The 12,871-nt window shown below is 41.3% G+C and overlaps 1 protein-coding gene across 3 annotated transcripts in view; it reads right to left on the bottom strand.

The window, feature by feature from the left end:
- Positions 1-12,871, bottom strand: part of vps50 (VPS50 EARP/GARPII complex subunit) — a 149,702-nt gene that overhangs the window by 92,304 nt on the left and 44,527 nt on the right. The gene's annotated exons all lie outside the window — the stretch shown is intronic.

Here is a 12,871-nt window from a genome sequence, read left to right as displayed (position 1 = left end):
AAGGTGTCACTGTTTTTATTTTAAAAATATATATTACCGTATTGGCCCGAATATAAGACCGCCCTGATTATAAGGCGAACCCTTCTTCTTCAAGACTCAAGTTTGAAAAAAGACTTTTTGAACACCAAAACAATTTTTATACAGAAAATAATTACAGTACATCAGAAACAAATGATTATAACAACATATTTGAGAGAAAAAGCATGTTATTTTGCCTCATTCAAATCTTAATATCTAAACATTTAAATGTGTAAACTAAAGTGCAATCACATTCGTAAATGAATGGCTTCTGGCTTTTGAAATGTAAATAAACCAATCTATTGTGATAAAACAACAAAATTGCAATAACTGCATTAACCATCAAAGTGAAGTCTAACTGTTACTGTGGTCTCGAAACAAATCTGAAAACATTGCAATAAAATAATGCAAACTGGTTAAACTAAAAAGAGCAGCTGAGATCTCTCATGACAGAACATCGCTTCAATGATATCTAGCGCCATCTAGCGTCGTGAATGGGGAGAGTAGCTGAGCTCTGTCAGGACAGAACATCGATTCAATGATATCTGGCGCCATCTAGCGTCGTGAATGGGTATAATGTCTAGATCGCGAATATAAGACAACCCCCTCTTTTTCACTGTTATTTCAATGCAAAAAACACCGTCTTATATTCGGGCCACTACGGTATATAGAAACCAACAAGTTGCTACTAAAATCTTCCACGAGAAAAGTGTCTCTGTTAACTCAATGGTTGCCATTAACGGCGCAAGACGCCCAATTCATTTAAAATGGGAGGGGCGAATGAACGTTCGCTCATTCCAAACCAAAGCATTCGCAGCCAGCCTTTTTGATTTTCGGTTCATTTCCAGCTCACTTTCTGTTCACTTTAGGGTATTTAAAGGTCACCTCCAGTTAACTTTGAATCACTGCCTATTCATTCGGTGAGAATCCTGGGTCACTTCCTCTCCTGTAACCCAAAATCATCTACCGCTTAATCCAGGGCCGGGTCGCAGCAGCTTTAGCATGGAAGCTCAGACTTCCCTCTACCTAGCCACATCAACAAGCTCCTCTGACGGGATACCAAGGCGTTCCCAGGCCAGCCGAGAGAGAGTCCCCGGGGCCTCTCACCGGTGGAACATGCCCGGAAGACATCTCCAGGGAGGCATCCAGGAGGGCTCCTAACCAGATGCTCGAGCCACCTCAACTAGCTCGTCTCTACACGGAGGAGTAGCGGCTCGACACAGAGTCCCTCCTGGATGACAGCGATCTCTAACTCTAAGGGAGGGCCCAGACACCCTGCGGAGGAAACTCATTTCAGCTGCTTGTATCCGCGATCTTGTTCTTTCGGTCACGACCCACAGCTCGTGACCATAGGTAAGGGTCAGAACGTAGATCGACTGGTAATTCGAGAGCTTCGCCTTTTGGCTCAGCTCCTTCATCACCACTACAGACCAGTGCAGAGTCCGCATCACTGCAGTCGCTACACCGATCCGCCTGTCGATCTCCCGCTCCTCCTACCCTCACTCGCGAACAAGTCCCCAAGAACTCCTCCACTTGGGGAAGGATCTCATCCCCGACCCAGAGAGGGAACGCCATCCTTTTACGATTAGGACCATGGTCTTGGATTTGGAGGTGCTGATCTTAATCCCAACCGCTTCACACTCAACTGCAAACCGCTCCAGTTAAGAGTTGGAGGTCACAGCTTGATGGCAGCCAACAGCACCACATCATCTGCAAAAAGCAGGGATGCAATGCTAAGGCCACCAAACCGGACACCCTCAACCCTTTGGCTGCGCCTAGAAATTCTGTCCATAAAAGTTATGAAAAGAATCGGTGACAAAGGGCAATCTTGGCGGAGTCCAACCCTTACTGGGAATGAATCTGATTTACTGCCGGCATTGCTGACCAATTGCTGACACCGGTTGTCCAAGGACCGAACAGCCCTTTAACCCAAAATCAACAGGAGGTAACCCAGAAAAGCCCCAAAATCAACAGCAAATGACCTGAAATGCCTCAAAATTAAAGTCATTGGTTGCCATAGACGTCTACTCCGTTTGAATTCCAACAAATTGGACGTCTACTAGTGATAAACTCGCAGCAGAAGGAGGAAAGGAGCTTGTTTTTTCAGCTATTTTTCAGCTGCAGCCTCCTGACTGTCCGGACCCTTGGCTGGATAGACGTCCTCGCTGCTACCCCCGTCTCATCTGGCTAGATGGACCTCTTCTTGCTCCTTTACTCCACTGCATTTTTACGGACTGTAACTTCGCCTGCTAATTCCCCTTAGCAGTTCTGGGGTTCCTGTCTATCCGTCCTGGGAGTGGATCTCTCCTGACTGTGGTACTCCCCGAGGTTTCTCATTTTTCTCCCAATTGACTCTGGAGTTTTTGGAGTTTTTCCTTGCCGGCATGGAGGGTCTTAAGGATAGGGGATACCCAGGACTTGAACTGTATCTATTCATCTTTGTTGCTTGATTTCTGATTGTGTATCATATTGCCTCTGCAAAGCCCTTTGAGACATCTGTTGTGATTTAGGGCTATACAAATAAAATGGAATTGAATTGAATTGCTTTTTCTGTATATTACGTAGCAACATATTATTTCCTGGCCCATATATCGATAATCGTTATCGTGCGCCTTGTATCGCATCGTGAGAGACCCAGAGGTTCCAACCCTTAATGCTAGCTAATCTCCTACTTCACTCATAATGCTTAAAACTGTTGTGTGGATGACAAACAAACGCCCACATAACCTTGAATTATGTGAAGCTGTAATCTCATACCAGGAAATGCTTTCAACTCAAATGTAAAGACGCAACAGCATATTTTGCCCATCCCAGGACACCCCTTCAATTCCCTTGCGTCCCCCCTACCAGGCTCCCGTTCGTAAATATCCTTTGTTCTAAGTCTCCCTGCTTTATTTGGGGTCTTTTTGGGGTCAGACCGTTCTTGTGTGGGGCCTTCTGAGACAGCGAGCAGCCTTGAGGGAGAACGTGTCCTTAATGAAATTGCTAATTAAGCATCTTTGCTGGAAAATGAGTGAGAAACTTGAAAGATTGTGTCCCTACAGGTTGCTTTTATAGAATGGGAAATAAGTACAGATTCCAAAACTTGCTATTTGACAGTTTGAAAATTGTTCAGAGTTGTCAGCGAGCAAGGACACTCGTAAAGCTGAAATAATCAGCAGTCAGTCCACCACAAGGCACATCAACACCGATGCGACATTGGCTGTGCTGCCAAAATCCAGATACCGCGGTCAAGGTTAATGAGTTGTTACACAAGACAACAATGTCGGGAAGTTTGGGTGTGCCGATCAATAGCCATGACTACTGAATAACTACATCTGAGTGTCCACATTGAAAACCCCAGAGTACACTTAACTGTGTTCGGTTCAGTCGGTTCACCTTAGCGAACACACACAGAGTATCGGGGAAAAATATGTGAATAACATAGCCTTTCTATATGTATCTGGATGCCTACTTACATAGTGGGACCATTCCATGATCACACAGAATGCATAAATAACAAATGAGGAGGAACACCTAATTAACAACCTGTTCCCTGCAGGGAACTCGAGGATAGAAATGTAGTTATGAGTACATAGGAGAGGCTTTTTTTAAACGCTCATTTTCAATTGGAAGTGACAACATAGCAGGTGCCCACACGGCCTTGAGGCGAGTCCCTCAACGGCGGACTGCTGACTGGATAAAAATGGCTATCCGTGCCTTTAAGGAACTGGCCTGGAAGCTGGGTGTCTTGTGAGAATGCAGTGTTTTTTTTTGCAGTGGTCAGGAAAGACCGTTAACATAGTAGCACAGAGTGGATTTGAAAATGGAAAACACAAGATAAATGAAAATATTAGTGCAAGTTTGGACAATTTATCTCAGTAGTAATTGGCTGACAACGATTAATTGCCAAGCTAATGACTTGGCTGCTCAAGGACACTATTTATTGACAATGATCTAAAACACTTCGCATGCAGTTTTGACCAAGTTGTGACTACTGTGTAATGCTACTTATAATCAAGTAGCACAGACAGTGAGGAGCAAAAGTATTTGAACCCCTTGAGATTTTGCAAGTTCACCCGCTTAGAAAATAGGTAGAAGTCTGACATTTCAATCATAGATGCATTTTCACTCCTACAGACATACTGTAATCTTAAAAAAACAGAAATCACATTGTATGATTTTTTTTTTAAATTACTGGAGTCCATGAGTAATTGCACCCCCGATAAAATCATTGCTAAAATTTAGTGCAGAAACCTTTATTTGCAATTACAGAGGTCAGACGCTTTCTGTAGTTCTTCACCAGGTTTTCACATATGGAAACAGAGACTTTGGCCCATTCCTCCAGACAAATCTTCTCTAGATCTGTCAGGTTTCAGGGCTGTCGTTGAGAAACATGAGGTTTCAGCTCCATCCAATGATTTTCTTTTGGATTGAGGTCTGGAAACTGGCAAGGCCACTCCTTGATATGCTTTTTACATAGCCACCCCTTGGTCAGCTTGGCTGTGTGCTTCGGATCATTGTTCCATCATCTTCTATCATGTTGGAAGATCCAGCCACAACTCATCATCTCTGACTAAGGGAAGGAGGTTGTGGCTCAAACTCTACAGACACATTTTATCATTCATCCTATGCTTTATACCACAGGTGTCAAACCGATTCCAGAAAGGACCTAGTGGGTGCTGGATTTTGTTCCAACCGATAACGCGCAGAGTTTAACCAATGAACTTCCTGCTGAAACAACTAGCACCTGACAAAGTTTAACTGATTACACATGTAAAAGATCTAATTGGTGAAAAGGTGTCCTCTTCATTGGTTGGAAAGCAAACCTGCACCCACCCAGGGCCTTTCTGGAATCGGTTTGACACCTGTGCTTTATACAGTGCATTCGTCCTGTCCCCTTTGCCAAAAAGCAGCCCCAAAGCATGAGGTTTCCGCCCCCATACTTGACAATGGGGATGGTGTTCGTGGGATTGTACTCATCCTTCTTTTTCCTACACATACGACAAGTAAAGTTTGCACCAAAAAGTTCTACTTTGGTCTCATCCGACGACATGACTCTTTCCAGTGACCCCTCTGCATGATTCAGATGGTCCTTGGCAAACTTCAGACGGGCATGTACTGGCTTCTGAGCAATGCATGATTTTAAACCATTGCACTGTAGTGTTCTACTGACAGTATCCTTTCAAACAGTGCATCCAGCTCTCTTCAGGTTATTGACCAGCTCCTGCCGTGTAGTTCTAGGCTGAGCCCTCACTTTTCTCATCATGAGTAATGCCTCAAGAGGAGAGATTTTACATGGAGCCCCAGTGCGAGGTAGATTATCAGTCATGTTTAGCGTTTTCCATTTCTTAACAATTACTACAACAGTTGATTTATTCTCACCAAGCTGCTTTCTAATTGTCCCATAGCCTTTTCCAGCTTTGTGGAGCTCAACAATTTTTTTCTCTAGTGTCTTTCAAAAGCTCTCTGGTCTTGCCCAATGGTAGCAGTTGGATTATGACTGACTGTGGGGGGCACACTGCACAGGTGAAAATATTGAGCTCAAACAGGTGGTGGGTGGGTGGTCACTCATGAGGTAAAGGTGAATTTTTTAAAGGTAGACTGACAACTCTGTGTGTTATAATTATTGATGATTCTCATGGGTACAAACACTTATGAACCTCAGTAAATGACAAATACCATATTTTCAGCACTATAAGGTGCGCCGGATTATAAGGCGCACCTTCGATGAATGCCATATTTTAAAACTTTTTCCATATATAAGGCACGCCGCATTATAGGAATAGAATAAATGCTACAGTAGAGGCTGGGGTTATTTTATGCATCCATTAGACGGTGCTGCAGTAAAGGGAATGTCAACAAAACAGCAGCACAACAGCAAGGTAAAACATGTAGTGCAACATTTACAGTGCCCTCCATAATTATTATTACACAAAAATACACATGGTCCCAGGCTTCAACTGCGACCGTGTGCTTTGGTCAGATGAGACCAAGATTGAGCTTTTTGGCAACAATCACTCTAAGTGGGTCTGGCGTGCCACGAAAGATGCGCATGCTGAAAAGCACCTCATACCCACTGTGAAGTATGGGGGTGAGTCAGTGATGCTGTGGGGCTGTTTCCCTTCCAAAGGCCCTGCGAACCTTGTTAGTAGGGATGGGAATCGAAATCCGATTCCAATTCGGAACCGGTTCCGAGTGTTTCGAGGCCTCGACATCACAATGAAAAAGCCTTAACGATCCCTTTAACGATTCCTAAAGACGCGTATTGCGTCGTGACGTGTGTTGTTGTCCAGACGCATCAAACTAGCATGGCGCCAAGAACCACTCGCTCCAAAATTTGACTACACTTCACCAGGAAAGAGTGTGAAAATGAAAGGTTACGACAGGTAAGCACGAGCATTGCAGCCATAAACATAACAATGACAGCACGTAGGTTCAAACGCTCGAAAGTGTGTCTTCACTTCACGAGGAAAAATTACAACAAAGCGACTTGCAGTCATTGCAAGGTGGAGATAACTGCATCGGGAGGGAATACGACTGCGCTGTCCTCACAGAGAGGCTAATGCTCAGTCCTGGCTATACAGCTAGCTAAACTCCCAAATGACGATGCAGAAGACGTTGGTATAATTTGCTGACTTTATTCAACCATCACTTGAAGAGTGAAACTAAGAATAGAAACGAAACAAATCCATTTCGTCCCCAATGACAAACAGGTTTGCATCAACGTAAATCAGCGATGATTAGCTGCTAATTACAGTAATAACAATTGGTTAGCATTCATTCGCTAGCATTAGCACATCGTTCAAACCACTACACAACTGGATTTAAGTGTCCGATCGCGAGTGGAAACACAACAACAACAACACAAAAGATGATACATACAGGCGTTGTCTCTGTAGATATTAACATTAACAAAGAGCGTAGGCTCATAGAAGTGTTTCCCTCTCTCACTAACTCGCTCACTCACTTGGATGCGGCATTTCTTCTTCGGGTGTAAGCGCGCTCTTCTTCACGTGAGCGCGTTCTTCTTCGCGTGAGGAAGCGCAAGGGCGCCCCCACTTGAGCATGTAAGCGCCACAAAAACTAAAAGGCATGCATTTCAATGTAATGGTAAATAATACACGTTAACCCAGCAGTCCTCAAACTGCGGCCCGCGGCCCAAATACGGCCCGCCTCCACATTTGGTCCGGCCATTTTGAATTTTTTTTTTTTTCTCAATTGTGTTATTTATTTCCTGGCCTTTTCCTTGAAGAATTCAGAGAGGGTTATTTGGTTATTATCTATTTAATTAATAGTGTTTTTATTATTAATTATTATTATTATTATTATTATTACATTATAATTTTTATTTTATTTACTTTCATTTCGTGAAGAATCTAGAAAGGCTTATTTGATTGTGGCTTTCTGAAAAATAAAATTAAAAAAATAATTTTTTACATTTATGCACTTCTGCAATCGTCACACTTTTTTTGTTACAAACTGACCCCGGCCCCTCATCAGAGAAGGGAAAAGTTATGTGGCCCTCACAGGAAAAAGTTTGGGGACCCCTGCTTTAACACATACTGCCAAAGGCAGAACAACGACCTATCTGCCAATATATACCAATATTTTTTATTTCCATTAGATAAATGTTTCAGTAAAATGTTACACATTCTTGTGTATTTGCCACTTATTGCCACAGTTAACATTGAGGCTTTGGGCCTCTTTTGATCTCGTTGTGAGTTTGTAAGGTTGTGACTTCTGATTAAACGAACTCGGTGCCAATCAAAACGTTTGTTCTTCTTTTTCCCCAAATTAGAATCGATAAGAGAATCGATAAAGAATCGAATCGTTGAGCAATATCGATAATGGAATCGGAATCGTAAAAATCCTATCAATTCCCATCCCTACTTGTTAGGGTGCATGGCATCATGAATGCTTTGAAATACCAGGACATTTTAAATCAAAATATGTTGCCCTCTGCCCGAAAGCTGACGATGGGTCGTCACTGGGTCTTTCAGCAAGACAATGACCCTAAACATATGCCCAAATCTACACAGAAATGGTTCACCAGACACAAAATCAAGCTCCTCCCATGGCCATCTCAGTCCCCAGACCTTGTTTTGTTGGCAAAAGGGGGTTGTACAAAGTATTAACACCAGGGGTGCTAATAATTATGACACACATTATTTGATGTCAAATATTTTTTTCTTTATGTGGGATTTTTTCCCCACTGAATGAATGCACTTGTATTGAAGGTTGGATTTTTCTCTTTTTTTCCCATTATGGTCCCATATTATTTGAATGATTAAAAATATATATATATATTAGAAGCTAAAAAAACACATATTTTTCAGGGGTGCCAATAATTATGGAGGGCACTGTATATCGCATAGTGGAGGGGAACTTTTTTCTTTTCCACAGTCACCCTTTTTGTGTTAGATGGGTTATAATTTTTCCACTGTTTTGCAATGTATGCACTATATTTGACCAGAGCATGTATAAAGGCCAAAAGCGCCTATGACTATACCTGCTGCTTATGTTGAATTATATTACTATTATGGTGCAATTTTATAAGCCCGTTTTTGTTTGCAAATTTGTATAAATCTGTCAAAAAAAAACAAAAACAAAAAAAATGTTGCGGCTCAGTTTTGATTCATATATAAGGCGCACCGGATTACAAGGCGCACTGTCAGCTTTTGAGAAAATTTAAGGCTTTTAGGTGCGCCTTACAGTGCAGAAAATAAGGTAAATTACTTTTTTAACACATCATACAATAATATTTTTGGAGTTTTTTTTAGATTACGTCTCTATAAGTGGAAATGCATCAATAATTGAAATTTCAGACATCTACCTATTTTCTAAGTGGGTGAACTTGCAGAATCACAAGGGGTGCAAATACTTCTACTCCTCACTGTACATTAAACCATGTTTCTGTATCACTATTCCCCATTTAACTTCTGGCCAAAGCATGTAACAAATTTACGTAAGAAAGACAAAAAAGATGAACGCATTGACAGCTGCCAGCTCTCTCAGCTAAAATGTATTCAGAGTCTGGAATTGGAAGCAGAAAATAATTCAATAAAATGAAGAAAACTCTAATTCACCTTTTCAATGCATTGAACTCTATATTTGGTACATAAAAACAAGAAAAACTCTCCATAGCGAAGAATAAGAAAACAGTGCAGCCATAAATAACTTATAACTTTAGTGCTCAGGGATAAAATGTGTTGAGTGCTTCTAAAACTGAGGTACATATAAATGTAACTGATTCTTTCTTAATAAAAGGAAACCTTTTGCTAAAGTGGCGAGTCTAGGCTACCACAAAAACTATTGGATTTCAATTTAATTAGGCGATTAGGGGCTAGGCTAAACATTTGTTTTTACCGACCGCAACAGGGTTCAGAGTGTATAGTCTTGCTTTCGCCTCCTGCGAGAGCCAATTGATGAAAATGCATTGAGACAAAGCACGGCTCTGTGGAACAGTGTTCTTCAAATGACAATATTGACTTGTAAAAGGCAAGGGACACGAGCGAGGAGGGGGCGTTCGGGAGACAAAATCCCCACGTAGGGCATTCAGCGGCGCATAGCAAAGTGTGCCTACAAGGTTAAATCAAAGTGCATCCGGCCGGCAACGAGCTGTTGTGAGTGGGCGACGCCGTCGGGGCCAGAGAACTTGAGTAAAGCGTGCATGATGATATTAGCTTGCAAGTGTGTCACCAATGTTGTTCAACTAGAGTTTGAAAATACATTGGTACTGTGGCAGTTGAGCATGCGGACTACTGAGCCACCTCTGGGTACCTCACAATGTAATTTGCGGTACAAGGCTTACGATAACGTTGTCACGATATGGCGATACAACAAGGACAAGGAAATCATTTTTGGATATTCTACAAAACGAATAATAAACAGAAAAACAAGCTATCCTCATTCTTCTGCTGTAAATTTAAATGAGTATTATTAGTAGACGTCCAATCCATTTGAACTGGGAGGGTGGCAGTGAATGAACGTTCGTTCATTCGCTGCCATCCCTCCCACTTCAAGTCACAAGTCACAGTTCGGTACGATTTTCAATACGGGGGACACGATTTTCAATCCGATTCAATATATTTAATGCTCTGAAAAAAAAAAATTGCATTATTTTCTGTCTTTTTTTTTTTTTTTTTTTTTTTTGCTAACGAGCAAAAATTAAATTGCCATCATATAAACATGCATTTTAGTGCATAATATTTATGTGCTTACTTCTTACTGATCTGAAGAAATTTTGTATAAAATTGATGAGAACAATATTTACTGTTTGTAAAGTGAGGAGACACTGACACTGTTGATTGCTACAGTTCTCTTAGCAGCTAGGTTTACTACATGAGCAAGACATCCTATTTGTGGTCTGAATCCATCTGTGTCACGTACTGTATTAACACTATTTGCAGCATTATCTATGGTCACTGGTATGGATTGATTTGGCCTTCTTAACTTCCATTCAGTCATGGTGGTTTATAATTCATCGATGTATTATATTGACTGCGTGTCCCATAATCACTCTGGGCTCACGTAGCCATGGCACGGGACGTAGCACATCTAGTTTGCTATTTCATGATCATCTAGTGTGTGCGCGCATAAAAAAGTTAGCAAACGCCACAGTCACGTCTGCTCATTACTGCACAACACCAGCATATGACAATCGACTTTCATAAACAGGACGAGTTTGAAGTACAGCGCTCTTAATTTGCCACTCAATGTTCATCATGTCAGCTGTCTGTTGTCAAAGTGAGGTTGTTCATAGCAGCCAAGTCAGTAACAATGCGTGAAAGGCCACCCCTGACGGGAGCGCCCACACGTCAACAACACCGGCACGCCGGAGATGGTCCGCAGTCAATCCGGAGCACTGACGCGGCCGGTATACGTTGAACAATAGGATATAATGGGAACGATTGTCTCCGGCGCTATTTCTTGCCGGACCTGGAACGAAGATGCATTTTGCGTAGTTGGTAACAAGAAGTCCGAACTTTTAACAGCACATCAGCCGCATGCGCGCACGTACGTGCACGCGAGGCGATACATCGCAGCAGAAAAATTACCGACTTCATTTTATTTATCGTGCGATAAATGGAATTATTGCATATTGCGACAGGCTTGCATGACACTTCCATGGGCTTTAATAAACGCTTACGATACATATTATTTTGTGTCATCTGGCATACTATCTCACTTTTGAATGGATGTAAAAGAGCCGAGCTGGATATGAATGGAGTTAGTGACATAATTTGCCGGATGACACGTAATGGCATATGTCATATACACTCATTAATGCCTATGATAGTGTCATGTCATAATTATGAAGGTCTTATGGCAGTCTTATGACATCTCTGTCAAATAAAGTGTTACCTATTAACCCGATAAATAAACAAATAAGCCGCAGGATTCAAAATGAGGGGGAAAAAGTAGCGGCTCATAGTCCGAAAATTATGGTAAATAAATAACAAACTGATTTTTTTTCTACCATTATTTCCAGGCCCCCAAAATATCAGCATCATGTACTAATACTATAGCATACTGAAGAAAATAAATACTAAGGACGCTTTAACAAAAATGATTGCTGTGGTTCCTTTTTTAATCACAGCTCCGAAGTGAAATATCAAGGACTAATCAACGACAATTCGACACCCACGCAACTTTAATCACATTAGTATCAACTACAATTGATGCTACGAAACCCCTTGGTGGTCAATAGCGTACTGGACTATTTTGTATGCAGTCACCTCTTTCCTATACAATCTCTTATGCATTCAATGCCAATAATGACAAATTAATGTCACGGTGAAGACGAGAGTGATATCCAAGCAAATTAAGAGCAGATGCAGGGGGAGGAGAAAAGGAGGGGGTGTTCGGCATTGTAATTTCCAGTGTATAATGCGCGTTTACTGATCATCAGTCATCCTGTCACTTCAGCCTAATTGTTAGAACTGGAGTGTTCAAGCGTTGTGTTTTCTGAGCTACTTTGCTTAACTGTTGATTTTTGTTGGTGAGTGACAGATGCTTCTGTTTCATTCGAAGGTACAACTTTAAGCCTTAAAGTGTCTCTGGGGTTAAATATAATAGGAAATTAGCTGTTTGTATGACAGCAACTACAGTACAATACATGCATCCAGCTGCATTTAAACTGAATCTGCTTTGAATAAACATATGAAGATTAATAAATAAAACTGGCAGTGTTGCTTTTTGAAGCAACATACTATATAAAAATATATTTAGATATCAATATTTTCAATACCCAGTACCCATTTTATATTGTAGTACTACCACATATTATCAATTCACTCACTACCACTGACAGTGATAGACATCTAATCCATTTTGACTGGGGGAGACTCATCGGTTGTTCCTGCAGTTAATCTAATGGAATCGTAATTAATCGAGCAATGGATTAAGAGGATGAAAGGTTCTTTTTAACACCAGAATATAACTTGTAAGAACTTTACTTAAGTTAAATCAACACAAAAAGGGAGATAAAATGGTTATCTCATTGTCAGCCATTGACGGTAATAGATCCAATTCATTTTGACTAGGAAAAACTCATCTGCAGTTAATCCAAATGAATCGTGATTAATCAAGCAATGGATTAAGGTGATGAAAGGTTGTTTTTTTTCACTCATTTGCTCCCAAAAACATATAAATATGTTCTATTTTTAATTGTTTCAGTGTCCGAAAGACGGATTTATACGTCTGTTTTGGGTTTTTTTCCTTTCAAAAACGACATCTCTGGGTCATGATTCAATTTAGCTCCAAAGCACAAAGCTGAAAATCCATTTTAAAGCAATAAAACTGGCCACTGGAGGGCAGTAGCGCATTTGGTAAGACCCGATTCAACGGCAACGGGCGCCGGCGGTAGACG

This window comes from Corythoichthys intestinalis, chromosome 22 (assembly GCF_030265065.1).
Source record: "Corythoichthys intestinalis isolate RoL2023-P3 chromosome 22, ASM3026506v1, whole genome shotgun sequence".
NCBI lineage: Eukaryota > Metazoa > Chordata > Actinopteri > Syngnathiformes > Syngnathidae > Corythoichthys > Corythoichthys intestinalis.
The sequence above is the reverse complement of the archived record's forward strand: the minus strand, read 5'-3'. Positions and strand labels throughout refer to the sequence as shown.